The sequence below is a fragment of the Brassica rapa genome, chromosome A07, assembly GCF_000309985.2.
Source record: "Brassica rapa cultivar Chiifu-401-42 chromosome A07, CAAS_Brap_v3.01, whole genome shotgun sequence".
Classification (NCBI taxonomy): domain Eukaryota; kingdom Viridiplantae; phylum Streptophyta; class Magnoliopsida; order Brassicales; family Brassicaceae; genus Brassica; species Brassica rapa.
The window spans coordinates 5,447,275-5,471,932 of NC_024801.2; the positions used below are offsets into that span (position 1 = coordinate 5,447,275).

At 43.9% G+C, this 24,658-nt stretch overlaps 1 non-coding gene across 1 annotated transcript; it reads left to right on the forward strand.

The window, feature by feature from the left end:
* The first annotated feature begins 23,547 nt into the window (after positions 1–23,547).
* Positions 23,548–23,653, forward strand: LOC117126953. Its single transcript, XR_004449714.1, has one exon. It is a non-coding gene; the product is annotated as a small nucleolar RNA R71 (small nucleolar RNA).
* Positions 23,654–24,658: the final 1,005 nt, after the last annotated feature.

Below are 24,658 nucleotides of genomic sequence, written 5' to 3' on the forward strand. Positions count from 1 at the left end.
CCTCTGGGAGAGACTCCAGAGGTCAACATCGGAAGTTTCTCTGTCTATGAATACATAGTATTGCTTAAGAAATTCCGATGCGAGCTGTCGGAAACTCCCGATGGTGTTACGACGAAGGCGTGCGAACCATTCAAGCGCTGCTCCTTCCAGGTTTTCGACGAACAGGCGGCAGTAGCCGGCATCCTTTTCGCCGTCCTTCAGTCTAGCTCTTCCCATCGCGATGTGGAAAGCCTGAAGGTGCGCTTTTGGATCGGCCTTACCATTGTACTTCGGTACTTTGATTTTCCCCGGATCGGACACCCTCATGTCCGAAATGCGACTGGTAAAAGGGGTCTTCCGAGCTCCTTCCAGCAGTCGATCGATTTCGGGGGCAGCACTAGTAGCATGATTGATTTGAGACTTTACGGCCCTCACTTCCGCCGCAGTCTTAGTGATGTAGTCGCGAAGATCGCGGATATCCGATGTCTCGTCAGTAGATTTCCGAGCCTGTCGGCGTTTACTGCGAGTGAGCTCGGTTTGCCTTTCAGCCAGCTCCTCTTGTTCGTTCCAATAGGCGATTTGTTCTTCTTCCGTCTTTGGTTTTTCGAACGGGGAGCCTTCCCGAGCAGATCGGCTTCTGGTCCTTCTTGGATGTCTGTCGACGTCCTCGTCAGTGTCGTTGGAGACATCGCTAGGATCCAGGTCAATGTGTTCGCCTTCGTTATCCTCTGAGTCCTTTGAAGGGGCGGAAGACTTTCAGGGTTCCCCTTTTCGATGGGAGATTTCTCGCTAGGGTTTTGACCGGAAGGTCGTTCCCGCGTGACTCCTGATCTGTCGAGTGGGGTAGCGAAGTCGAGCCTCTTCCCGTGGATTTTGGTGGTTCCGCGGGGACGGATTGCTTGGGTCCTTGCCGTTAAGGTTTCAACCTGTTTGGTCAAGGTATTCACGAGCTTATCCTGTTCTTCCGACCTTTTCTCATAGGTGGCGAACATCATTTTAAACTCCTCGAGCGTCGTGGCGTTGGCTTGTGCGTTGGCCGCGGATACGTCTGCTGCTGGAGTGTGGAGATCGGTGCCGCTGCCTCCGTTAAGAGGAGTTTGCACGTTATCCGCATCGTTAGTTGACATGTCTGATTGAGAGTGATGTGGCTTTTGCGGGTTAGATTGATCCGTACCTCCCCCCCTCCTTCTAGCGCTAAACTGTGGGAACCCAAATTCGCACTGTCGATTTCCGTTTAAATAAGGAAACTAGGAAAACCCTAATTTCCCAGAGGACCCGGATATTTGCTAATTACCGCACGTCAAGCAATCAGAACACGAGAATAACAACGATAAAGTATAAGAAATAAAAAAAGAGAGCAAAGAAGATCTTATTCCGAATTTGCGTATGAGCGTTTACAACAAGGTATAAGCCTGGGCTCGAGAGCTGTCGGCGAGATTCCTAGTTCTAGCAACCTTAAGACAGCTAAACCTAATTGAGTCGCAGCTCGAAATAACAAAAACGGAAAATGCCTAAATTGCTCTAAGTGATAAGTTTGCTCTGAAAAAGTTCTCCTTTATGCTCCTCGCCTAGGACTCCTTATATACTAGCTCCAAGGTCGGTTTACGCTTTTACTCTTCTACCCTTAAGCCGTCATAGCATAAAAATGGAGATATTCTATTTTTCTCGATCTTCACAATTATCTTCAAAACTTCCGTATTTATCCGCGGAAACTTGACATTTATCCTTCCTTGTGGACCAAGCGTAAACCGTGCTATGGTTTACGGGCTTTTGGTTAAGAAATCGTAAGATGGGTCTCGAGTCATGTTTTAGGTCCTTTTGGGCCGTCTTCTGACTCGACACGTTTACTATGAGTTCTTTCGATAAAGAACGAACTTTCCGCGGTTTCTAATCCGCGAAGTTTGATCGATGAGTTAGAATAGCGGAAAACATAGACTGAGCTTGCTACGGTCTTCGGGAGATAGCATTTGAAGGTTTGACGAGAATGCATGGACTGGTGTCGTATCGATGTTCAGGAGAGCTCGATCGCTACACAGCGACCGATCTTTGGCTCGAGCTCGGTCGCTACGTAGCGACCGAGCGGGACGAGCGCTCGGTCACTACGTAGCGACTGAGCTTTGGCTCGAGCTCAGTCGCTACGTAGCGACCGAGTGGGTCGGATGTTTGGTCGCTACGTAGCGACCGATATCGGCCCGAACAGCGTGTATGCGCGGTAACTACGCAATGACCGAGCTTTGTTCGTTTGGTTTGAATCTTCAAGGATACTTCTTCGTAAAAACTTCGTATTGTTTATTTTTTTACGAAAATTATATCTTTCTTTTTACTATCTCTTTTGGAAATATGATCTCCGAGGATTTTCGGGTGGTAATTTCGTCGTGACCGTTTTTGACCCCAACAATGGTCCTATTGGGACATCGACCGATACACCTTTGCCTACGTCGACCGATAGTCAGTTGAGGACATCGATCGACGGGTTCTAGCCAGGCCTATGCGCGAGTCTGAAATACCCTATTAAGATACTAAATTGGCGGTTAGCCCTCTCTAGAAGTCCTAATATGATAGATAGATGTCAGGATGAGATAACAAGGGTGCTTGAGTATGCAATCCTATGATCAAGTTCTAGTTAATTACTCTAAAACAAGCAATGAATAAAAATCTATCATGAATATCACAACAAGGCAGATCTATAGTTTGGGGCTAATCCCACAAACATATCTGAACCCTAAACCTAACAGGTGGATCTATTCAGACATGAAGTTAGTCACATAAATCATAGATGAAATAGATGTAAAACTAAAATAGAAATGATTAAGAAAACCAATGGAGTTCCAGGATGACTCTGATAGGAGTACCTCCCTTCTCTCCTCTAAGAGAAACAATGAAACAGAAAGCGTAAAGAAGCGTAGAAAGCGTATAGCTATCAACAATGGCTTAGAAATAACATAAATAGGATTTTTGGTCGTCCAAGGGCATTCTGCTAATTTGTGGTTTCTTCTGGTAATAAAATATACAAGGCCCACTATCTGAGATCTCCATCGATCGACGTGCAGAGTGCTGCATCGATCGACGCGGCTTCCTCTTCTCGGCAGCTTCCTCTCGCGAGGCAGACTGACCACTCTTCAGTAAAACAGGCATAACGTCTACTACAGGATGCTGACTGACCGAGACCGGTGGCATTGGAAAGCTAACTTAAAGCTCTATCTTGTGTCAAAATATGGGATCAATCTAACGGCCGGAAGGTCTCCATCCATAGCTAAACATCTGACGCGTCTGTGCAACTCTGCACCTCCAAAAGCTCCAAAAGACTCCAAAATCACCATATTTCTCCTAAACGTCCATGAACCTGTAAATACTCTAAATAGACACCAAAACATAATAATTGTATCTTAAAACACTTTAAAACACTTATAGACCATGATTAAAAATGGGTAAAATATATGGTATATCAAGGTGCATGCCCAGCAGTACAAGAAGCAACAAGGAAAAACATCTGCTATTCTCAGAAGATCCTGCTCACCTGGAACGCACGATCCGCAAAGGTCAACGTTCCACATCAATCGACGCAGCAGCTTTCACGTCGACTGATTCTCGCACCCACCCATCGACCGACACCCGACCTTCATCCTCGACTTATCTACCTCGTTCGACATTGATCGATCCTACACCGTGTACATCGATCGATCATCAGTCGCGAAACATGGTTGCGATTGTTATTCTCAGACAGGATGAGAATGGACTGGTATGACCAGGATGGTCATCTGCGTAATGCAACAGGTCAGAAACTAGATGCTCAAGGGAATGTAATCCCTGATGCTGATGCTACAGGAGCTGCTCAACCTGTAGAAGAGGCTGTTCCACCAAAGGCATTGGCCGACTACTATCGTCCAGACGAGTACTACACCAACAGATCAGCTATTCGCCTTCCAGAGATTCAGAAGGAAACTTTCGAGCTGAAGCCTCAGTACTACACACTCGTGTCTCAGCTACCCTACTATTGGTTACCGCACGAGCATCCTATGGACCATCTGGAGAGGTTCGAGGATCTTATCTCTGCTATTCAAATGGATGGAGTCCCTGAGGATTACCTATTGTGCAAGCTCTTCAAGTATACTCTGAAGAAGAAGTAGCTGTAGACATGGATGGAGAAGAGGTCGTGAACTACATTGGAGGTACTGGATTTCAGAGATCTGGAAACCAGGGTGGAAACAAAAACTTCTATGGCAATGGTCAGAAGAGTAACCAGAGTTCGCAGTTCCAGAAACCTTTCAGCAACAACAGCAGAGGCTATGGAAACTCATACTAGCAGAATCCACCACCACAGACTCAGAAAAGCAAGATTGACGCACTGCTTGACAGAGTTCTAGAAGGACAGCAGCAACTCACTGTGGACTTTAATGGGAAGATAGATTCTGTCTACAACAGTCTGAACACAAGAATTGAGACCTTAGGGACTCAAATGGGGAAGCTTGAATTGAAAGTGGCTCAGACTGGAGACACTGTAAAGAGGCAAGAAGCCTTCGCTAGAGAGGTAGGAGTTGAGAAAGCAAAACACCAAGTGAATGCCATCCTAGATGATTTTTTCTGGCAAGTGATGACGCATGAGAAGCTTGGAGAAGGAGACTTCAAAGTTGAAAGCTCCATGAGCTTCGGCGGATCACACTGGTATCGACCGATGTCAATGGATGCACATCGCTCGATAGACCAAGACGAAGATCGATCGACGGATTACACTAGACGTCGATCGACGTCATTTGCTGAATCGACTGCGGAGTGAAGTGCAGTTCGAATCATGACTCATGAGGAATTCGCAGAAAAACACCCTCACCCACCATCCCCTTTCTACGTCAAAATCGATCGACCGCATGAGCCAACCATCGATCGACTGAGAGAGACCGACATCGATCGACCCCCCTCACCTCACATCAATCGATAGACACCTCTCACCCACCGAGTGTGATTACCATCAATTAATAGTAACCGGATCAACGCACTCAGACCACCACCTAAACCTTTAGAAAAACCCACCAGAACCTACAACCAACCCTTCATACACTACACCAGGGCCTATGAAAGTTGATGAGGCAACTGAGGGAAGAGTGTTGAGGAAAAGGAAGGAGAAGATTCCTAAGAACCTTAAGAGGGAAGCTAATGAGAAAGAGATGGATGATTTCACTAAGAGAGTCCTCAGAATCCTAGTGGAAAAAAAATTTGATGAAGTCTATTTCACACACCAGTTATGGATGTTCTTCAGGGAGACTAAGGAAACTGAGGAGGATATTAGGAGAATGTTTCATCATGTTAGGGAAAGAATGAAACTAAGGATCACATTGAAGAAGAAGAGTGATCCTGGGAAGTTAGCAATACCATGTCTGGTAAAGGGTATTGAATTTCCCTATGCACTTTGTGACACATGAGCATCAGTCAATATCCTACCTAAGGTTATGGCAGACCAGCTGGGTCATCAGAATCTTTCACGAAACGAGCTCAGGAGGCATCATAAGAGACCTTGAGGTACAGATTGGTAACGCCCTTGTTCCAATAGATTTTCATGTCCTGGACATCAAGCTTAACTGGAACTCTTCACTTCTGCTTGGAAGAGCTTTCTTAGCAACAGTAGGAGCTGTATGTGACATGAACACCAACAGATTATGTCTGACACAAATAGATCCAGACGTCCACTATGACCTAGTTCAAGTTTTGAGACAACAGGTCAGCCTCGTGGAGCTTGGAAATGATATTGGCTACATTGCAGCATGCCATTGTGGAGCAGAAAACAAACTCGAGTACTCGAAATCGATCGACACTCACACTGTCACATCGATCGATTCCAATAAGTCACCGACGAACAATGAACGCTATTCCACGTCGCTCGACGGGTTGCAACCGGTAGACCACTCCACATTACCAGATCAGTACTATCCAGACTTTGCCTTTCAACAACCCAACAAGAACGGACGAGATAACTATTCCATAGGCAGTTGGCAGATACTGGATTCCATGAAAGTTTTGCACAGGAGACTATGATTCTTTCATCCAATGAGGATCCTACTGAGGAGTATGATGAGGATTATTGGAAGGAAAGAGCCACAGAGATTGCTGTGCAGGATGAAAGATATTCAACACATTCCCTTAACAACACGCCTACTCCATCGATCGACAACATCTACTCAGCATCGGTCAAAATGATCATCTGCATCGATCGATGCCACACCTGGTACATCGATCGATATTAAAGCCGCCGCCTCAGAAAAGGAAAAATGGAATATTCCTATTCCACATAGGTTTACCAACACCTATATAAGGAGTTTTTCACCCAGAAGTACTTCTCACGAAACAAAAGCAGAAAAGATGAATGCTCCCACACACCAATCGGAAGGAACATCCAGGAAAAGCATTCGATCCAAAAACCCTAATTCAGTAGACAAACGTCTACCATCGATCGATACCTCAGTATCAACATCGATCGATTCTCATTCTAAACCTAAACTTTCTTTATGTACTAAGAATATGAGTATTGATTATGACTTTCTATTGCCTGATGAATTTGGTATTCAGAAGCTACAATAACAGGAATTGGCTCACACCAAATGTGCAAACCTGTTAGCCATGCATCGACCGACGAGGTTGCTTCTACACCACTCGACAGGGTAACACCAACGTCGCTCGATATAGCACCTTCACCATCGATCGATAGACGTTATGAATATGGACGTCGCGCTTATGACAACTATGGAGCCAGAAAGTTCAGATGGGAACAGAAGGATGAATATGGAGTCTACAGAGACGAGTCTGGACATGCAAGGAGCGCAGCTGGTGATATGATTCCTGTTACTAAGGATGACATCAGGAAAATTCTGGAGAGAGCATCCCTATTTGGAGAGAGTCACATATGTCTTCCAGAACATGCCACTTCCTTCACACCTACAACACTGGAACCAAAGATCTACACCAAGAATGAAATCAATGAGATGGTGACTGGTATTTGTGGAACTCAGGAAAAGCTTCGAGATGAACTCAAGACATTGGTAGATGACACTTATCAGCCTTTGGACAGAGGTTACAATCAGCTTTTCAGATGTATGGCAGAGTGTTGGGGTCAAAATCGGTCACGACAGAATCAATGTCTAAAAGTCCGTAAAAATCAGCATTAACATTTTTACAAAAAAGTAATCTTCGTAAAGATATCTTTACAAAGAGCCTTGCGGTAAAATCTTGTTCAAATCTCAATCGAACCACTAAATACCGATTGTCCGAAGGAAACAGACATGTATCCAATTCAGCCACGGACAAGCTCGAGTACGACAATCGGACCACGGACAAGCCAAGCTCGATCGATACGCGGCGACCAAGCATGCACACAGCCCGGTCGCTACGTAGCGAGCGAGCGTCCGTCCCGCTCGGTCGCTACGTAGCGACCGAGCTCGAGCCAAACTCGGTCGCTACGTAGCGACCGAGCGATCATCCCGCTCGGTCGCTACGTAGCGACCGAGCTCGAACCAAAGCTTGGTCGCTACGTAGCGACCGAGCGATCGTCCCGCTCGGTCGCTACGAAGCGACCGGGCTCGAGCCAAAATTCGGTCGCTGTGTAGCGATTGAACCTTTCCGAACATCGATACGACACCAGTTCTTGCATTCTCGTCAAACCTTCGAACGCTATCTCCCGAAGACCGTAGCAAGCTCAGTCCATGTTTCCCGCCATTCTAATTCATCGATCAAACTTAGCGGATTAGAAACCGCGGAAAACTCGTAGTAAACGTGTCGAGTCGGAAGACGGCCCAAAGGGACCTAAAACACGACTCGAGGCCCATCCTATGATTTTCCTAACAAAAGCCCGTAAACCACAGCATGGTTTACGCTGGGCCCACAAGGAAGGATAAATGTCAAGTTTCCGCGGATAAATACAGAAGTTTTGAAGATAATTGTGAAGATCGAGAAAAATGGAATATCTCCATTTTTATGCTATAACGGCTTAAGGGCAGAAGAGTAAAAGCATAAACCGACCTTGGAGCTAGTATATAAGGACTCCTAGGCGAGGAGCAAGAAAAGAGAGAGAACTTTTTCAGAGCAAACTTAGCACTTAGAGCAATTTAGGCAATTTTCCGTTTTTGTTATTTCGAGCTGCGACTCAATTAGGTTTAGCCGTCTTAGGGTTGCTAGAACTAGGAATCTCGCCGACAGCTCTCGAGCCCAGGCTTATACCTTATTGTAACGCTCATACGCAGATTCGGAATAAGATCTACTTCGCTCTCTTTTCGATTTCTTATTTTTATCGTTGTTATTCTCGTGTTCTGATTGCTTGACGTGTGGTAATTAACAGATATCCGGGTCCTCTGGGAAACTAGGGTTTTCTTAGTTTCCTTATTTAAACGGAAATCGACAGTGTGAATTTCGGTTCCCACAGTTTGGCGCTAGAAGGAGGGGGGGGGGTTACGGATTACTCTTACTCATGGCCACAAAACGCTTGATCGAAACGATGTTTGGATATATGAAAGACAAACTCGCAGCACTGACTGCTCCTATGGCCAACGCTTACGCAAACGCCGTAGTTTTCAACAAAATCGAAAACTTAGTCGCGACCTTCCGCCACAGGAAGAGCACTAAAACAAGCTCGCGATTTCTCCCTGTAAACAAGAAGGGAAACGATAAATCTTATCAAAACCTCGTAAAGAAATCTCGATGCGTAAGGGTTTTACCAAAACACGTTTTCCGAAAACATTTCGGAAGGATAAAACTTGTTCTCCCAAAAAAACCGCTGAAAAACCCCTACGTTAATCGCGGAAAAAGGAAACACAACAAAACGATTACACAGCTCGGTCGCTACGTAGCGACCGAGCACGCACACGGCTCGGTCGCTACGTAGCGACCGAGCACGCATGCTGCTCGGTCGCTACGTAACGACCGAGCACACACGCTGCTCGGTCGCTACGTAGCGACCGAGCACACACGCTGCTCGGTCGCTACGTAGCGACCGAGCTCAAGCCAATTCTCCACTCGCTACATAGCGACCTGTAAGGCCTCAGAAAGGTCCTCCTTTGGGTTCTCTTTTGAATCCTCGTCGAAACGCTTTTCGTTTCGTCTCAATCGGAGTTTCCGTTGAGATTTTACGACGAAAACAAGTATGACGCTTCTCGGCTTGCTTCCATTCGCTACGTAGCGACCTGTCAGACTGTCAGTCGCTACGTAGCGACCTGTAAGTCCTCAAAGGGTTCCTCCTTTGCGTTCTCCTTTGAATCCTCTTCGAAACGCTTTTCGTTTCATCTCAATCGGAGTTTCCGTTGAGATTTTATGACGAAAACAAGTGGGACTCGTCTCGGCTTGCTTCCACTCGCTACGTAGCGACCTGTCAGACTGTCAGTCGCTATGTAGCGACCTGTAAGGTCTCAGAAAGGTCCTCCTTTGGGTTTTATTTTGAATCCTCGTCGAAACGCTTTTCGTTTTGTCTCAATCGGAGTTTCCGTTTAGATTTTACGACGAAAACAAGTAGGACTCTTCTCGGCTTGCTTCCACTCGCTACGTAGCGACCTGTCAGACTGTCAGTCGCTACGTAGCGACCTGTAAGGTCTCAGAAAGGTCCTCCTTTGGGTTGTCTTTTGAATCCTCATCGAAACGCTTTTCGTTTCGTCTCGATCGCAGTTTCCGTTGAGATTTTACGACGAAAACAAGTATGACGCTTCTCGGCTTGCTTCCATTCGCTACGTAGCGACCTGTCAGACTGTCAGTCGCTACGTAGCGACCTGTAAGTCCTCAAAGGGTTCCTCCTTTGCGTTCTCCTTTGAATCTTCTTCGAAACGCTTCTCGTTTCGTCTCAATCGGAGTTTCCGTTGAGATTTTACGACGAAAAAAAGTGGGACTCGTCTCGGCTCCCTTCCACTCGCTATAGCGACCGAGATGACATCCTCACTCGCTATAGCGACCTGTCAGGCCTCAAAGGGGTCCTCCTTTGCGTTCTCCTTTGAATTCTCATCGAAACGCTTTTCGATTCGTCTCAATCGGAGTTTCCGTTGAGATTTTACGACAAAAACAAGTAAACCTCATCTTAACTCCTTGGCTTGTTTCTGCTCACCCTACCTCCATCTTTGCGTTCACTTTCGAATCTCGATCGAAACGTCTCTTGTTTCACCTCGATTGAAGTTACCATTGAGAATTTACGATATAAAAAAAACCGCAAAGACCTATTTTCTCGCATGGATTCAGACTAATCGTATAAAACGACAATGGTTAACTTAACACCTTAGCCGCCTTAACTATACGATTACGTTGAACCTTTTTACAAAAATCGACGTCTTATCTAAGGAGAAGATAACAGTCAAGTTCGGAAGATAAATGTCAAGTTTCAAAGGATAAACACCAATATCGGAAATGGCGAACATACACGAGAATAGGAAACGGAAATGAGCACGCAAAACTGAGAAGGGACAAAACTGCATCTTCGAGAGAACTAAGGTATTTCCGACTTGAAATTTTTGAAATCAGACTTGGAATTTTCGTAGGAAATTACTTTGAGGCTGCCATAGAACTTTAGGGAACGTAAAACCTAGGCGGATAGTCTAGCGAACTAAGTTTTAAGCGATTTTTCTGTCTCGATATATTGTTCCATAATTGTTCATCCAGATCTTGCAAACCGATCTAAACTCTCCGAAAGTCGAGAAACGATCGCCACGCATATCAAGCTCGCTTCCTAAAGAGAGAAAAAGTTAGAGACATGAACGTCGTCTTAAAACCGATTCGTTTCTGGCAATTTTCTCGGAACCGACATATCCCAAGTCGTCAACGTGGAAACAACCAAATCACAGTCCAAGCGTCGTCTATAAATCGTCCCGAATTATCGATCATTCCAAACATCAGGAGAGGAAACGTACACAACCCTTCAAAGTATCGGATCAACCGTTTTTCTTTCGTAAAAAAAAAGGGGAGTAGGTACGTATACTATACTCGTATACTCCCAAACTTCAAAAAAACTTCTGCAAATCGTCAAGAATAGGCAAACGACAATCTTAATATTCGTCTAAACGCTAGCAACATATCCAGACGATCATGAACATAATCTCAAAAACAATACATCATTTCTTGTCGCAATCATGCGTACAGAAAACTTGTACCAATATCAAACTGAAACTCGACGATTAGCCAAAGTATTGAAGCCTTTTCCGGCGTCAGAAAGCCTGTTTCGTTTTAAAAATTTCTACGAGAAATCTTCAATCACCAAAGCGTTTCTTTCAGTTTCCGTTGTACCAAGTAAGTCACGGAAAAGCATCGAAAACATTTGCGACGAAGAAAAACTCGAGAATATATGTAGCATCGTGCACATTAAAAGGAGCATTTTCCTCCCGATGGTTAGCTAGAACCACTTCTGGTGGACCAATTCGTTCAAGAAACGAATGTGTCATGAGAATCCTCTCGAAAAACCTATGAAAAGCGTTCCGCGACTAGATCGTATTGAAATAAACTTCGGTAATACTTCATGGGTAACTCCAAGCAACTTTCATCTAAGATCAAAATCACAGCGGGAACGTTTCTCGTAGAACCCGCAGAAACAATGCTACTTTGACATATGTTTACATATCACTGATTTACAACCTTCGTAAAATCGGTTATATGATATGATAAATTATCGTGTAGCCCACAGTCGGAAATCATATGATAAATTCTTCGTAATGAAACTAAGTCCTAACAACCAAACGGTTAACGGAAAATCTAAACTTTTCGAAAATTGACCAAGTTCAATACGCTCCACAATTCACTTTAAGCCCGCAACGTTTTAACCATAATACGCGGCATGTAAGGAAAAATTCGTAACAAAACTTCTAGAGCTATACGAAACATCCTAAAAAATGCACGAAATACATCTCGGAAGGCCAACTCTTCACAAAGAGCCATGAAGGAAAACGCTTGTTCCCATGGACAAATTTACACGACACCTCAGTCATAATTCCTCGATCGCAAATAAAGCTATTAGCATCCGAGTAGGAACAACAATTTTTGGCTGCGAACATTCATAGTCAAACCAGAACGTTTCTCAAACACAGGGCTAATACTAAACCCTCGCAACATCGCGAAATATCTTCAAAGCCCGCAAACATTTCAAGCACGAAACGTGGCATACGAAAGAATAACAAATCTTCAGCATCGCGAGACGTCGCGGACGCCTGAAGATTAGTTCTTCGACTAAATTTCCTTCCTCGATAAAAACACCTTCATGGAAGACCAGACAGTCATACGCACTAACATCTTCTCAAAACATATTCTTCGCGAAGACTCAAAATAGTAATTTTTACCATTAAGTTTGTTGCTGATCACAACAAACTCTTAAACGTCCTAAACAGACTTAGCCATCTCGTAGAAGATGACTCTCTTACATCCGACACAAAGATAATAGCGCTATAAAAGAAATCCAAAATTTTGGTCTAGCACTTCCGGTTTCCGGAGAGATGCACGATTCGTATCAAACAAGTCGTATAAGCCGAGAACCTATCGCGGACTTCAAATCGATACGAATCAGGAAGAAATCGCAACAGGAAAAACGATAGCCGGCCAGTCACCGCACAATCCTTAAACCGAAAGTAAACCTAGGTCTTGCCCTAAACCCAGCGCACTGGTCTCTAACATCTCTAGGCATAGTATCAAACACCCTGATACGAGATCCCAAAATTTGTCTCTTTGCCAATATTCGAACGTCTTCAGAAAAATCCCGCAAGTTTACACACTGCGGAAAACTCTCGAAACAGATTATGGATATGGCAATACACACAGAGTTAGATTACGAGACGACAACTCGTAGTCTTCCCTCTACACCCATACAAAATGCCATCGGCAGCTACACGCCTTATAACCGCTACATAAAAACTAGACCATAAAGGTCCTACTGGAAAACTAGTCATAAGAACCTTAAACTCCAAGACGAACTACGAAAGGCTTGATCCCTTCAACAACGGTACGTAGGCAGCCGTCATAAGGCGCAGCCCCAATCTTATTGCGTTCTATTTTTAGAAGAGCGAGAAGACCATTTACCACTGACTTTTTCAACCATTAATTCCGCCTAACTCACTTGCCTAACTTGCCAGGCCACTCGCTAGAACCTCACGCTGTAAACTCATGGTTCTAACAAGCTGGGGGGCTAACTGTTGGGGTCAAAATCGGTCACGACAGAATCAATGTCTAAAAGTCCGTAAAAATCAGCATTAACATTTTTACAAAAAAGTAATCTTCGTAAAGATATCTTTACAAAGAGCCTTGCGGTAAAATCTTGTTCAAATCTCAATCGAACCACTAAATACCGATTGTCCGAAGGAAACAGACATGTATCCAATTCGGCCACGGACAAGCTCGAGTACGACAATCGGACCACGGACAAGCCAAGCTCGATCGATACGCGGCGACCAAGCATGCACACAGCCCGGTCGCTACGTAGCGAGCGAGCGTCCGTCCCGCTCGGTCGCTACGTAGCGACCGAGCTCGAGCCAAACTCGGTCGCTACGTAGCGACCGAGCGATCGTCCCGCTCGGTCGCTACGTAGCGACCGAGCTCGAACCAAAGCTTGTACGCTACGTAGCGACCGAGCGATCGTCCAGCGACCGAGCCCAAGCCAAAGCTTGGTCGCTACGTAGCGACCGAGCGCTCGTCCCGCTCGGTCGCTACAAAGCGACCGGGCTCGAGCCAAAATTCGGTCGCTGTGTAGCGATTGAACCTTTCCGAACATCGATACGACACGAGTTCTTGCATTCTCGTCAAACCTTCGAACGCTATCTCCCGAAGACCGTAGCAAGCTCAGTCCATGTTTCCCGCCATTCTAATTCATCGATCAAACTTAGCGGATTAGAATCCGCGGAAAACTCGTAGTAAACGTGTCGAGTCGGAAGACGGCCCAAAGGGACCTAAAACACGACTCGAGGCCCATCCTATGATTTTCCTAACCAAAAGCCCGTAAACCACAGCATGGTTTACGCTTGGCCCACAAGGAAGGATAAATGTCAAGTTTCCGCGGATAAATACGGAAGTTTTGAAGATAATTGTGAAGATCGGGAAAAATGGAATATCTCCATTTTTATGCTATGACGGCTTAAGGGCAGAAGAGTAAAAGCGTAAACCGACCTTGGAGCTAGTATATAAGGACTCCTAGGCGAGGAGCAAGAAAAGAGAGAGAACTTTTTCAGAGCAAACTTAGCACTTAGAGCAATTTAGGTAATTTTCCCTTTTTGTTATTTCGAGCTGCGACTCAATTATGTTTAGCCGTCTTAGGGTTGCTAGAACTAGGAATCTCGCCGACAGCTCTCGAGCCCAGGCTTATACCTTATTGTAACGCTCATACTCAGATTCGGAATAAGATCTACTTCGCTCTCTTTTCGATTTCTTATTTTTATCGTTGTTATTCTCGTGTTCTGATTGCTTGACGTGTGGTAATTAACAGATATCCGGGTCCTCTGGGAAACTAGGGTTTTCTTAGTTTCCTTATTTAAACGGAAATCGACAGTGTGAATTTCGGTTCCCACACAGAGCTGAGGACAGAGATTGAGAGTATGCAGCACAACCTTGAGAAAGAAGCTACGACATCAACATCGATCGACACCAACAAAGCAACATCGATCGACGTCAAGCCACATACATCCCAGATTCCTGCAGAACCGGAAAATTTGGCAGAGAAGAAGGATTAATGGGAGATCGCATACATCAACACGAGGATTAACGACTTTTACAACCCTCTCAACAACAACGTGGACTGGTTGAGCACGAGAATTGATCTGCTACAGCAAGAACTGGACACCATTCGCATGAATGATCCACAACCAGTCACATCGATCGATATCTGGAACATCACATCGATCGACACAAGGTTCGCAGCAATGGAGGATAGGTTGAAATCGTATTGAGAATATGCACGACCGTTTCACCTTACCTATCATGCACTACTTGGACACCTTGTCTACACAGATGATGAATGTCCAGAAGGACATTGGTAAGCTTAATGATCAATACGATTTTCAGGAAGAAGGTTCAACATCGATCGATAGGTTCCGCAGGACATCGCTCAACGGCAAGAAACCTACAGAACATCTACCCTACACAGCAGACGCAGTTGATCAGATCACATCAACACGTTACAAAGCTATAGACACCTTGGAGGACCGACTTGAGAAGCGATGTGACGACATCTAGTTTCCATTCGACATCAAAATCAGTGGACTAGATAGCCAAGAAGTATGGCTACAGAAGGAATTCAAAGCCATTCAAAGGCAAATCGCATCTCAACACCATATATCAGAATCGATCGATGGAGAACACTCCAAATCGATCGATGATATACCATGGAATTTACCCTGGTATATATGTATTTTAATATATATTTACTACTATATAGAATCTATTTAGAGTATTTACAGGTTCAGGGACGATTTGGAGGAAAGTGATTTTGGTGTCTTTTGGAGTCTTTTGAGGTGCAGAACTCCACAGACGTGTCAGATGTATATCTATGGATGGAGACCTTCCGGCCGTTAGATTGAGCTCATCTTTTTCCTACAACTAGCGCTTTGGGTTAGCTTTCTAATGCCAGCGGTTTGAGGTCAATCCGCATCCTGTAGCATATGTTATGCCCGTTTTACTGAGGCGTGGTCAGTCTACCTCGCGAGAGGAAGCTGTCGAGAAGTGGAACGTATGTCGATCGATGCGGAACTCTTGACATGGGCCAAGCATATTTCAAGACCTTTTGAAGCCCAGAGCCACACCAAGTTACCAAAATATCCCTGGACGATCAGAAACCCTATTTTGTTGTTTTCTAAGCCATTGTTAAAGAGAGCTTAGGATTGGAGAGAGAGATCTGTACACCTTGAGAGAGGGATGATCTTGAACTCCCTTTGTTTCTTTACTCTATTCTGTTTATTTATCTATTGCAATATTATTCAGACCATCATAACCATGTTTTTTATGAATATGTCTGAGTAATCTCACTGTTAGATTTAGGTTTCTCATATAGGTTGATATATGTATTGCTAGCTTAAATTGTTGCTAGGGTTATTTAATTAGTTCTTCATCTAGTTGTTGTTATTACTAAGCTTAGGGTTGATAAACCCTAAATCTTAGATCTTAGGATTAATTGAGATCAAGCAATTGCTTGACTCAATACCTGAAAATTAACTAGTATGATCTAACTGACTAGATACAGACGAGAGTTGATCTAGTGAGTTAGAGAATATAAATCAAACCTGTCCGTAAAGCTTTCTAGAAGAAGTATCGATCGACGCAGCGATAGCCCTGTCGATCGATATCTTGAAAGGTATATCGATCGATATTCATAAAGAATTATCGATCGACACTTTCTCGTGATTAACATACGAAAGTTGAAATCCAAAATCCAGATTAGACAATCAAATAGATTATATCTTAGTTTGAATTCAAGAACAATTAATATCAATAAACTCCTAAAGACCCAACTTAAGTATTACTTATCATATCTGAGAACATACCTGAATCTAGCTATTCTTCCAACTGTCTATAACCTCAAAACTAACCAATCGAGCAATAACTTTGCTCACCAATTCATTTACTGCTTTAAAACCTATAAACCAATTAATCTAGATTATTTCAAAACCGTAATCTACTGTGTAATCTTAGAATCTCTGTGGATTCGATTCCTAAGTACTATATCTGAACCTCTTATTTGAGAGAGTAATTCACTCCTTAGGATAATTTGAGTGATATCAAATTTGGCGCCGTTGCCGGAGACACTTTCTTATTACCATTAGATTAAGTTTAGAACATAGTCTTGATTTTGTTACTGAATCTGCTAAAGTTTTTCCTCTTTCCCTGCTGACACAGGTACTTAAGATGGAAGACATGAATTTTGGCCCAAAATCGATCGACGCTCAGACAATAACATCGAGCGACGGGTCAACACAAAAATCAATCCACACTCCGCTACCAATATCGATCTACGCCATCCTGCCGGAAGCAAGTAAGTATTTTCTTACATGTTTCAATAATGACAAAGTAGTTCTAGGAAATCAAAAAGGTCGAGTATGCCATGCATCAAACCAAATTAATTATAGACATAGGGCTCCAATTCCTATTGGAGTAGCTGTTGTTTTGGATGCTGGTGATACCACTCAAATTACCCTAAGGAGTGTTACTCTCATCAAAAGAGGTTCAGATGTAGTACTTAGGGATCGAATCCACAAGGAGTTAGGGAACAATTAAATCTAGTGTTTATTAATTCTAAAGGTTGTAATGTTTTAAATAAAATAGCAATAGTAACTAGCGAGTAAATGATAAATGTAACTTAGGTTGGAAATGATATTAGATGCAGGGCCACTATTCAGGTGTTGGAGATTATAATTCCTATAGATGCCTAACTGTTGCATGCATGATATATTAGAGCTCATTTGCTTAACTCAGTGATCAGCTGTCGCATGTACCACTGGGTAACAGACTAGATCTTGTGTCTCACCGGTTAGATGCAGACACAAGAGAGTGTCGATCGATAGTCTATTAAGACGTCGACCGATACACTTTTGCCAACATCAATCGATTGTCAGTTGAGGACATCGATCGACGGGATCTAGCCAGGCCTATGCGCGAGTATGAAATGCCCTACTAAGATTCTAAATTGGCGGTTAGCCCTCTCTAGCAATCCTAATATGATAGATAGATGTCAAGATGGGATAACAAGGGTGCTTGAATATACAATCCTATGATCAAGTTCTAGTTAGCTAGGCTAAAACAAGCAATGAATACAAATATATCATGAATATCACAACAAGGCAGATCTATAAATTGGGGCTAATCCCACAAACCTATCTGGACCCTGGATCTAACAGTTGAACTACTCAGACATAGCAAAGCAATTCATATCAATAGATAAATAGAAACTCATAGAATAGATGATAACAAAATGAAACAAGGAGTTCCAATCACAAGTGATCTTCTCTCCAAATGAAACTTGTAACAAAACTAGGTCTAGAAAAGAAAAAGTTCTCCCTGCCGTCAAACACTTAGGCAGTATATATTCTACTAGGTTAAAAACTCGTCAGGGCATTTTGGTAATTTGACTTGGCCTTGGTCTTTAAGTCTGCTGAATCCAAAATGTCGCGTCTAGTGTCTCGACATCGATCGATGGTACTTGTGTACATCCATCGATATTAATCTTCATCTGTCGAGGCATTTCCTGATATCGATCGTCAGCACTGATTCGCATCGATCGATTATTCTTCCTCTCGTCGACCTCTAAGTGGTCAGCTCGGGTGAAATGTCTTTTATGCTCCAAAATGCTCTAAAGTCATAGTTTTACTCCAAAATGCACCTGAACCTGAAAACATACCTAGAAGAGTAGAAAACATAGATATATATAGTAAAATAATAATATACCATGGATAAAAATTGGTCAAATCCAAGGTATATCAACTCCCCTAGACATACCCTTTTGCTTGTCCTTAAGCAAAACATACAGGCAGTCTCTCTGAAAGAGGTTTGAAAATATTTGGGAACTTAAGATTTTAAAAACATAGAAATCTTTCCTCAACAATTTTGCAACCACATTTAAAAAGTCCTAATCACAAAAGCACACTATGCAATATCCTAGCTTAGCAACCATTTCTAGCAAAACACAACTCATCAATTCACGTCTGACATCCCCTCTACTGATTTCATTTCTTAGCATAAATATAAAGTGAATGCTTTACCTTGGGAGTATCAATCACAGGATGCAAGGATTTCAGACAGTTCCGGATTAAATATCGATCGATGTGTAAGTTTTACATCGATCGTCATGTGGTTGCCTATGTCGAACGATGTCGACGTCTCGTCGTCGGTCCATATTCAAGTCCTCCTACTTGGTTCTCCTAAATCTGAAAGAGATAAAACGAAAAAAAATATGCTAGCTAATAAAACTGAAGTAAAATACCTAATAGTGGGTTGCCTCCCACTCAGCGCTTGGTTAAGTCATTTAGCTTGACTGTGGTAGTGATTGGCTATTGGGTGGAGAAGCAGCTGCTTGTTGGAAAGCAAGCATCCACGTCATTTCTGCGCATTCTGGACCAAGATGCAATAAAACTTCTTGTGGCCTCATCATTTCTTGTCCATTTGTCATCCATCTTCCCAAGTACATTGGAAATGTTCTGTAGCCTTTCTTGAATGTTGTCAATGCTGACCTGGTGCCAGCCTATGTTGTCATAGGCGTATGCTGAAAGATCTGTCAGTTCTTTTTGCATTGACTCTACTGTCTTGTGTATCAGCTGCTCGCTGATTGGTATAGACTCGGCGTCGATCGATGCGATTATGTGTTTGTTGGTCGATCTCGGTGAGTTGCCGTCGATCGATTTTGCTTTTGTCCTGTCGATCGATGCTGATATCTGATGTTGAGCTGGGAGTTGCCTCTGAATGGCTTTGACTTCTTTCTGTAGCCATTCTGCGTGGTTGTCTAGTCCACTGATTTTGTTTTCGAATGGAAAGTAGATGTCATCGCAGCGTTTGTCAAGTCGTTCCTCCATGGTGTCTAGAGCAGTGTAGATCTTGGATGTGATCTTGTCAACCTCTGCTGCTGGGTTAGGAAGTAACTCCACAGGTTTCTTGCCATCGATCCAGGGTCCTCTTAGCCTGTCGATCGATGCTGATTTTTCCTGCAAAAAACTTTGATTAGTAATGTTCTCAATATCCTTTTGGGCATCAAGTAATTGACTAGACAATTTGTTTAAATCTATCATGACTGGTGATATAAAACGGTCATGCATATCCTCGTAAGTCCTCAGCCTCTCATTCATTGCTGAGACTTTGGCGTCGAGCGATGTGAAGGTGCACATGTCGATCGATGTGGCTGGATGTTGGTCCTTCTTCTTGCGAATGGTGTCCAGATCTTGCTGTAGTAGCTCGATTTTAGTGCTTAGCCAGTCCACGTTGTTGTTGAGAGGGCAGTAAACGTCGTTTATCTTCGTGTCGATGTATGAGACTTCCCATTCATCATTGTGTTGTGTTGAACATCACGGTTCTGCAAGGATCTTAGCTGTAGGAAGACTGATGTCGATCGATGTTGCACGTGGTGCATCGATCGATGCTGAGGTCGTAGCTTCCTTCTCAAGTTGCTGACGTAAACTTTCAATTTCTGTCCTCATTTCTGCCATACACCTGAAAAGCTCATTGTAGCCTCTATCCAAAGGCTGGTGTGTTTCATCTACCAGTGTTTTGAGCTCCTCTCCCAGTTTCTCCTGAGCTCCACAAATACCAAACACCATTTCATCGATTTCTTCTTTGGTGTAGAGTTCTGGTGCCAGTCTTGTGAGTGTGAAGGAAGTGGCATGTTCTGGAAGACAGATGTGGCTCTCTTCAAAAAGAGATGATCTTTCCAGTATTTTCCTGATGTTGTCCTTTGTGACAGGTATCATCTCACCAGCTGCGCTTCCTGCGTGTCCACGCTCATCTCTGTAGACTCCATATTCGTCCCTTTGTTCCCAAGTGAACTTTCTGGCTCCATACATGTCGAAAGCGCGGCTCCCACATTCATAGCGTCTGTCGATCGACGTCGGATCATCCATATCGATCGACGTTGGTGTTACCCTGGCGATCGATGTCTCCGTTGTACCGTCGATCGATGCTTGCCCTTTTGGTTGGCGTGATAGACCTATGTTGATATCTGTTGTGGCGACTCCTGCGTGGTTGTTAGGATCAGTTAGAATGACGTCTCGAGTGCCACGTTGCTGTGAGAACAGGTTGTCAGGTCCATTGGCTACTTGAAGGATGTCTGCTATGTCCTCTCTGGACACTTGTAAAATCCTTCCATCCATTGCACGTGCGTTGCCATCTGGATCCCTGAAAATACCAAATTCATCAGGTGTTAGAAAACCGTAATCAATGTTTGCATAATTATTCATTTTAGAAATAGAGAAATTAGGGTTTAGAGTAGTATCGATCGATGTAGATACAGTTACATCGATCGATGGCAGAGTAATTTCTGCAGAACTTGTGTTCTTGAGATGATTGCTCTTCATGGATTTTTCTGTTGATGTAGAAGGAAGAGTGTTCATCTTATTTGCTTGTGTGTTTGCTCTGATGTGTGTAGGTGGTTTCGGAGGTGCAAAACGATTTATATAGGTATCTGTAAACCTAGTTAGGGAGGGAATATTCTCCTGCTCCTGAATTTTCGCTGCGGCGCGTATCGATCGATGTTCCTTTCGGTGTGTCAATCGATGTGAGTGGTTGTTTTGCTGGACGAGGGTGGGTATCGACCGATGTGGAGTGCACAGCGTCGAACGATGTTGGAAACGTGTTGGTGAACTTGTGCATTTCAAGTCTTTCATCCTGCAAAAACATCTCTATTGCACGTTCTTTCCAGTAATCCTCATCGTATTCCTCGGTATGTTCCTCATGAGGTGAAGTAATTACAGTGTCAACTGCAAAACTTTCATGGAAACCACTGTCTGCCCAACTGCCTATGGAATAATCATCATGTCCTCTCCTGGTTGGAGGTTGGAAGGCAAAATGTTGGTAACAATGATTAGGTGAAGCGAAATGGTCAACTGGGTGCATTACGTCGAGTGACGTGTTGTTGTGGTCATCGGTCACCATTGACACATTGGAATCGATCGATGGAAAGGTTGGGGTGTCGATCGATTCTGAGTACTTTGTTTCGTACTCCGATTCATACTCTGCTCCACAATGGCATGCGCCAATGAAGCCAAGTTCTTTCCCATAATCCACAGAATTAATTACCTTTCTGTTAGGTCAGATGGGATCGTAGTGGATGTTTGGGTCTATGAGCATTAGACACAATTTGTTTTTGTTCATGTCACATACAGCTCCTACTGTAGCTAGGAAGGATCTTCCAAGCAGAAGTGAAGAGTTCCAGTTAAGCTCGATGTCTAAGACATGAAAATCTACAGGGACAAGGGCATTACCAATCAGTACCTCCAGATCTCTTATGATGCCTCCGGATCGTTTCTCTGAAAGATCCACGAAGGTGAAGGATTCTGTTGAGGGTTCGATGGTCAAACCAAGCTGGTCTGCCATAATCCTAGGGAGGATACTAACCGATGTTCCTGTGTCACACATTGAATGGGGAAATTCAACACCCTTGACTATGCATGGTATTGCAAGCTTCCCAGGATCAATCTTCTTCGTCAATGTGATCCTGTTTTCATCTTTCCTCTGACTTGATGAAACATTCTCCTAATGTCCTCCTCAGTTACCTTTGTTTCTCTGAAGAACATCCACAACCGGTGTGTGAAGTAAGCTTCATCAAAAGGTTTTTCGATTGGGATTCTGAGGACTCGTTTAGTGAAACCATCCATCTCCTTATCATTAGTTCCCTCTGGAGGTTTTTAGGAATCTTCTCCTTCCTTTTCCTTAACCTTCTCCCTTCAGATTCTTGTTCTTCTTGAACAGATTCTGTTGAACTAGTTAAAGGGTTGGGTTTTGGTTCGGGTGGGTTTGCTAATGGTTTAGGTGGTAGTCTGAGTGCATTGATGTAATCATTATCGATTGAGGGTAACCACACTCGGTATGTCAGAGGTGCCTGTCGATCGATGGGAGGTGTGTTGTGACGATCGACGTCGGACTCACTCTGTCGATCGATGGTTGAGTTAACCGATCGATCAATTTTTTCATAGAAAGGGGAGGGTGGGTGAGGATGCTTAGCTGCGAATTCTTCATGCGTTAGAATTCGAACCGCATTGCATTAAGTCGAATTGGCAGACGACGTCGATCGATGACTGGAGTAATCCGTCCATCGATCTTCATCATGGTCTGTCGATCGAGGCGAGTTCATCGACATCGGTCGACACCATAGGGATCCGCCGAGACTCATGGAGCTTTCGATTTCGAAATCTCCTTCCTCAAGGTTTTTCATTTCTCACCAGTTGCCAGAATTCATCATCTATGATGGCATTTACGTGGTGTTTTCCTTTGTCGGCTCCTGCCTCTCTAGCGAAAGCTTCTTGCCTCTTAATAGTCTCGCCCGTCTGAATTACTTGGGTTTCAAGTTTTTTCACCTGAGTCCCTAAGGTCTCGATTTTGGTGTTCAGATTGTTGTAGGCAGAGTCTATCTTACCGTTGAAATCCACGGTGATTTGTTGTTGTCCCAACAGTACTCGATCAAGCATTTCTTCGATCTTGCTTTCCTGAGTCTGGGGTGGTGGATTTTGATAGTAAGAGTTCGAGTAGATCTTGCTGTTGTTGAAGGGTTTTTGAAATTGTGAACTTTGGTTACTTCTTTGGCCATTTCGAAAGAAGTTTCTGTTTCCGCCCTGGTTTCCAAATTTCTGGAATCCGGTAACTCCGATGTAGTTCACATCTTCTTCTCCTTCTGTATCTGCTACTTCTCCATCATCTGAACAGACTTGCCTCCTAAGAAGCTCGTGCACCACATCTAACTTAGCTCTTACTTCGTCCATCTGTTCCTTCCCGATAGAGGCTACAGACTTCTTCCGTTCAGAGTCAGTGTTTTTGGTACTGCTATTGTTAGCAAGGTTTTCGATAAGTCTCACAGCTTCCAACGGATTCCGAGTAGTGAAGTTTCCTTCACTCGCCGTATCAAGAGCCATTTGATACTGTAAGGCGAGACCTCGGAAGAAAGTGCTTAGCAGCTGCACTTCATTAAATCCGTGGTGTGGACAGTCTCGCTGGAAAAACCTAAATCTAATCCACGCATCTTTGAAGGACTCTCCAGCCTTCTGCGAGAATGTGGAAATTTTGTTCCGAAGTTCTTCAGTGCGCGCCTCATCGAAGAAGTTTCGTAAGAAAGCATTCTTGATGTCGCCCAGGATGTTAAAGATCCTGTGGGTTGCTGCCTAAGCCAGTGAATCGCTTCTCCATTCAGCGTGTATCTAAAGAGCTTGCACACCAGGTAATCTTCGGGGACTCCTTCCATCCGAATGGCAGCGATTAGACCCTCGAACCGTTCAAAATGGTCCATAGGATGCTCGTGCGGTAACCCAGAGTAGGGTATCTACGACACGAGAGTGTAGTATTGAGGCTTTAGCTCGAAATTCTGCTTCTGGATCTCCGGAAGTCGAATCGCTGATCTGTTGGAATAGTACTCATCTGGGCGATTCTAGTCGGCCAGTGATTTCGATCGAGCGTCCTCATCTACAGGTTGAGCAGCTCCTGTAGCATCAGCATCAGGGATTACAGTTCCCTGAGCATCTATTTTCTGACCTGTTGCATTACGCAGATGATCGGCCTGGTCATACAGGTTTCCGTTCTCATCCTGAGTTAGAATAATAATGTTTACCATTTTTGACGACACGGTATCGATCGACGTATGCGGTGTAGTATCGATCGTTATCGAACGATTGGGATCGATCGACGATGACGGTCTGGTGTCGGTCGACGGTTGGTTGTGCGTATCGATCGACGACAAAGTGGTTGCGTCGAGCAATGTGGAATATTAACCTCTACGGATGGTGCGTTCCAAATGAGCAGGATCGTCTGAGAACAGCAAGTCTTTCTCCTTGTTGCTTCTGGTACCGCTGGGCATGCACCTGAAAAGACAAGAAAAAGAAATATTATTAAAAAAGGGGGTAAAGAAAAGAATAAGAATTAATAAAACTAAATCTAATGGCGATCAAAGCTCCCCGGCAACGGCACCAAATTTGATACCACTCAAATTACCCTAAGGAGTGTTACTCTCATCAAAAGAGGTTCAGATGTAGTACTTAGGGATCAAATCCACAAGGAGCTAGGGAACAATTAAATCTAGTGTTTATTA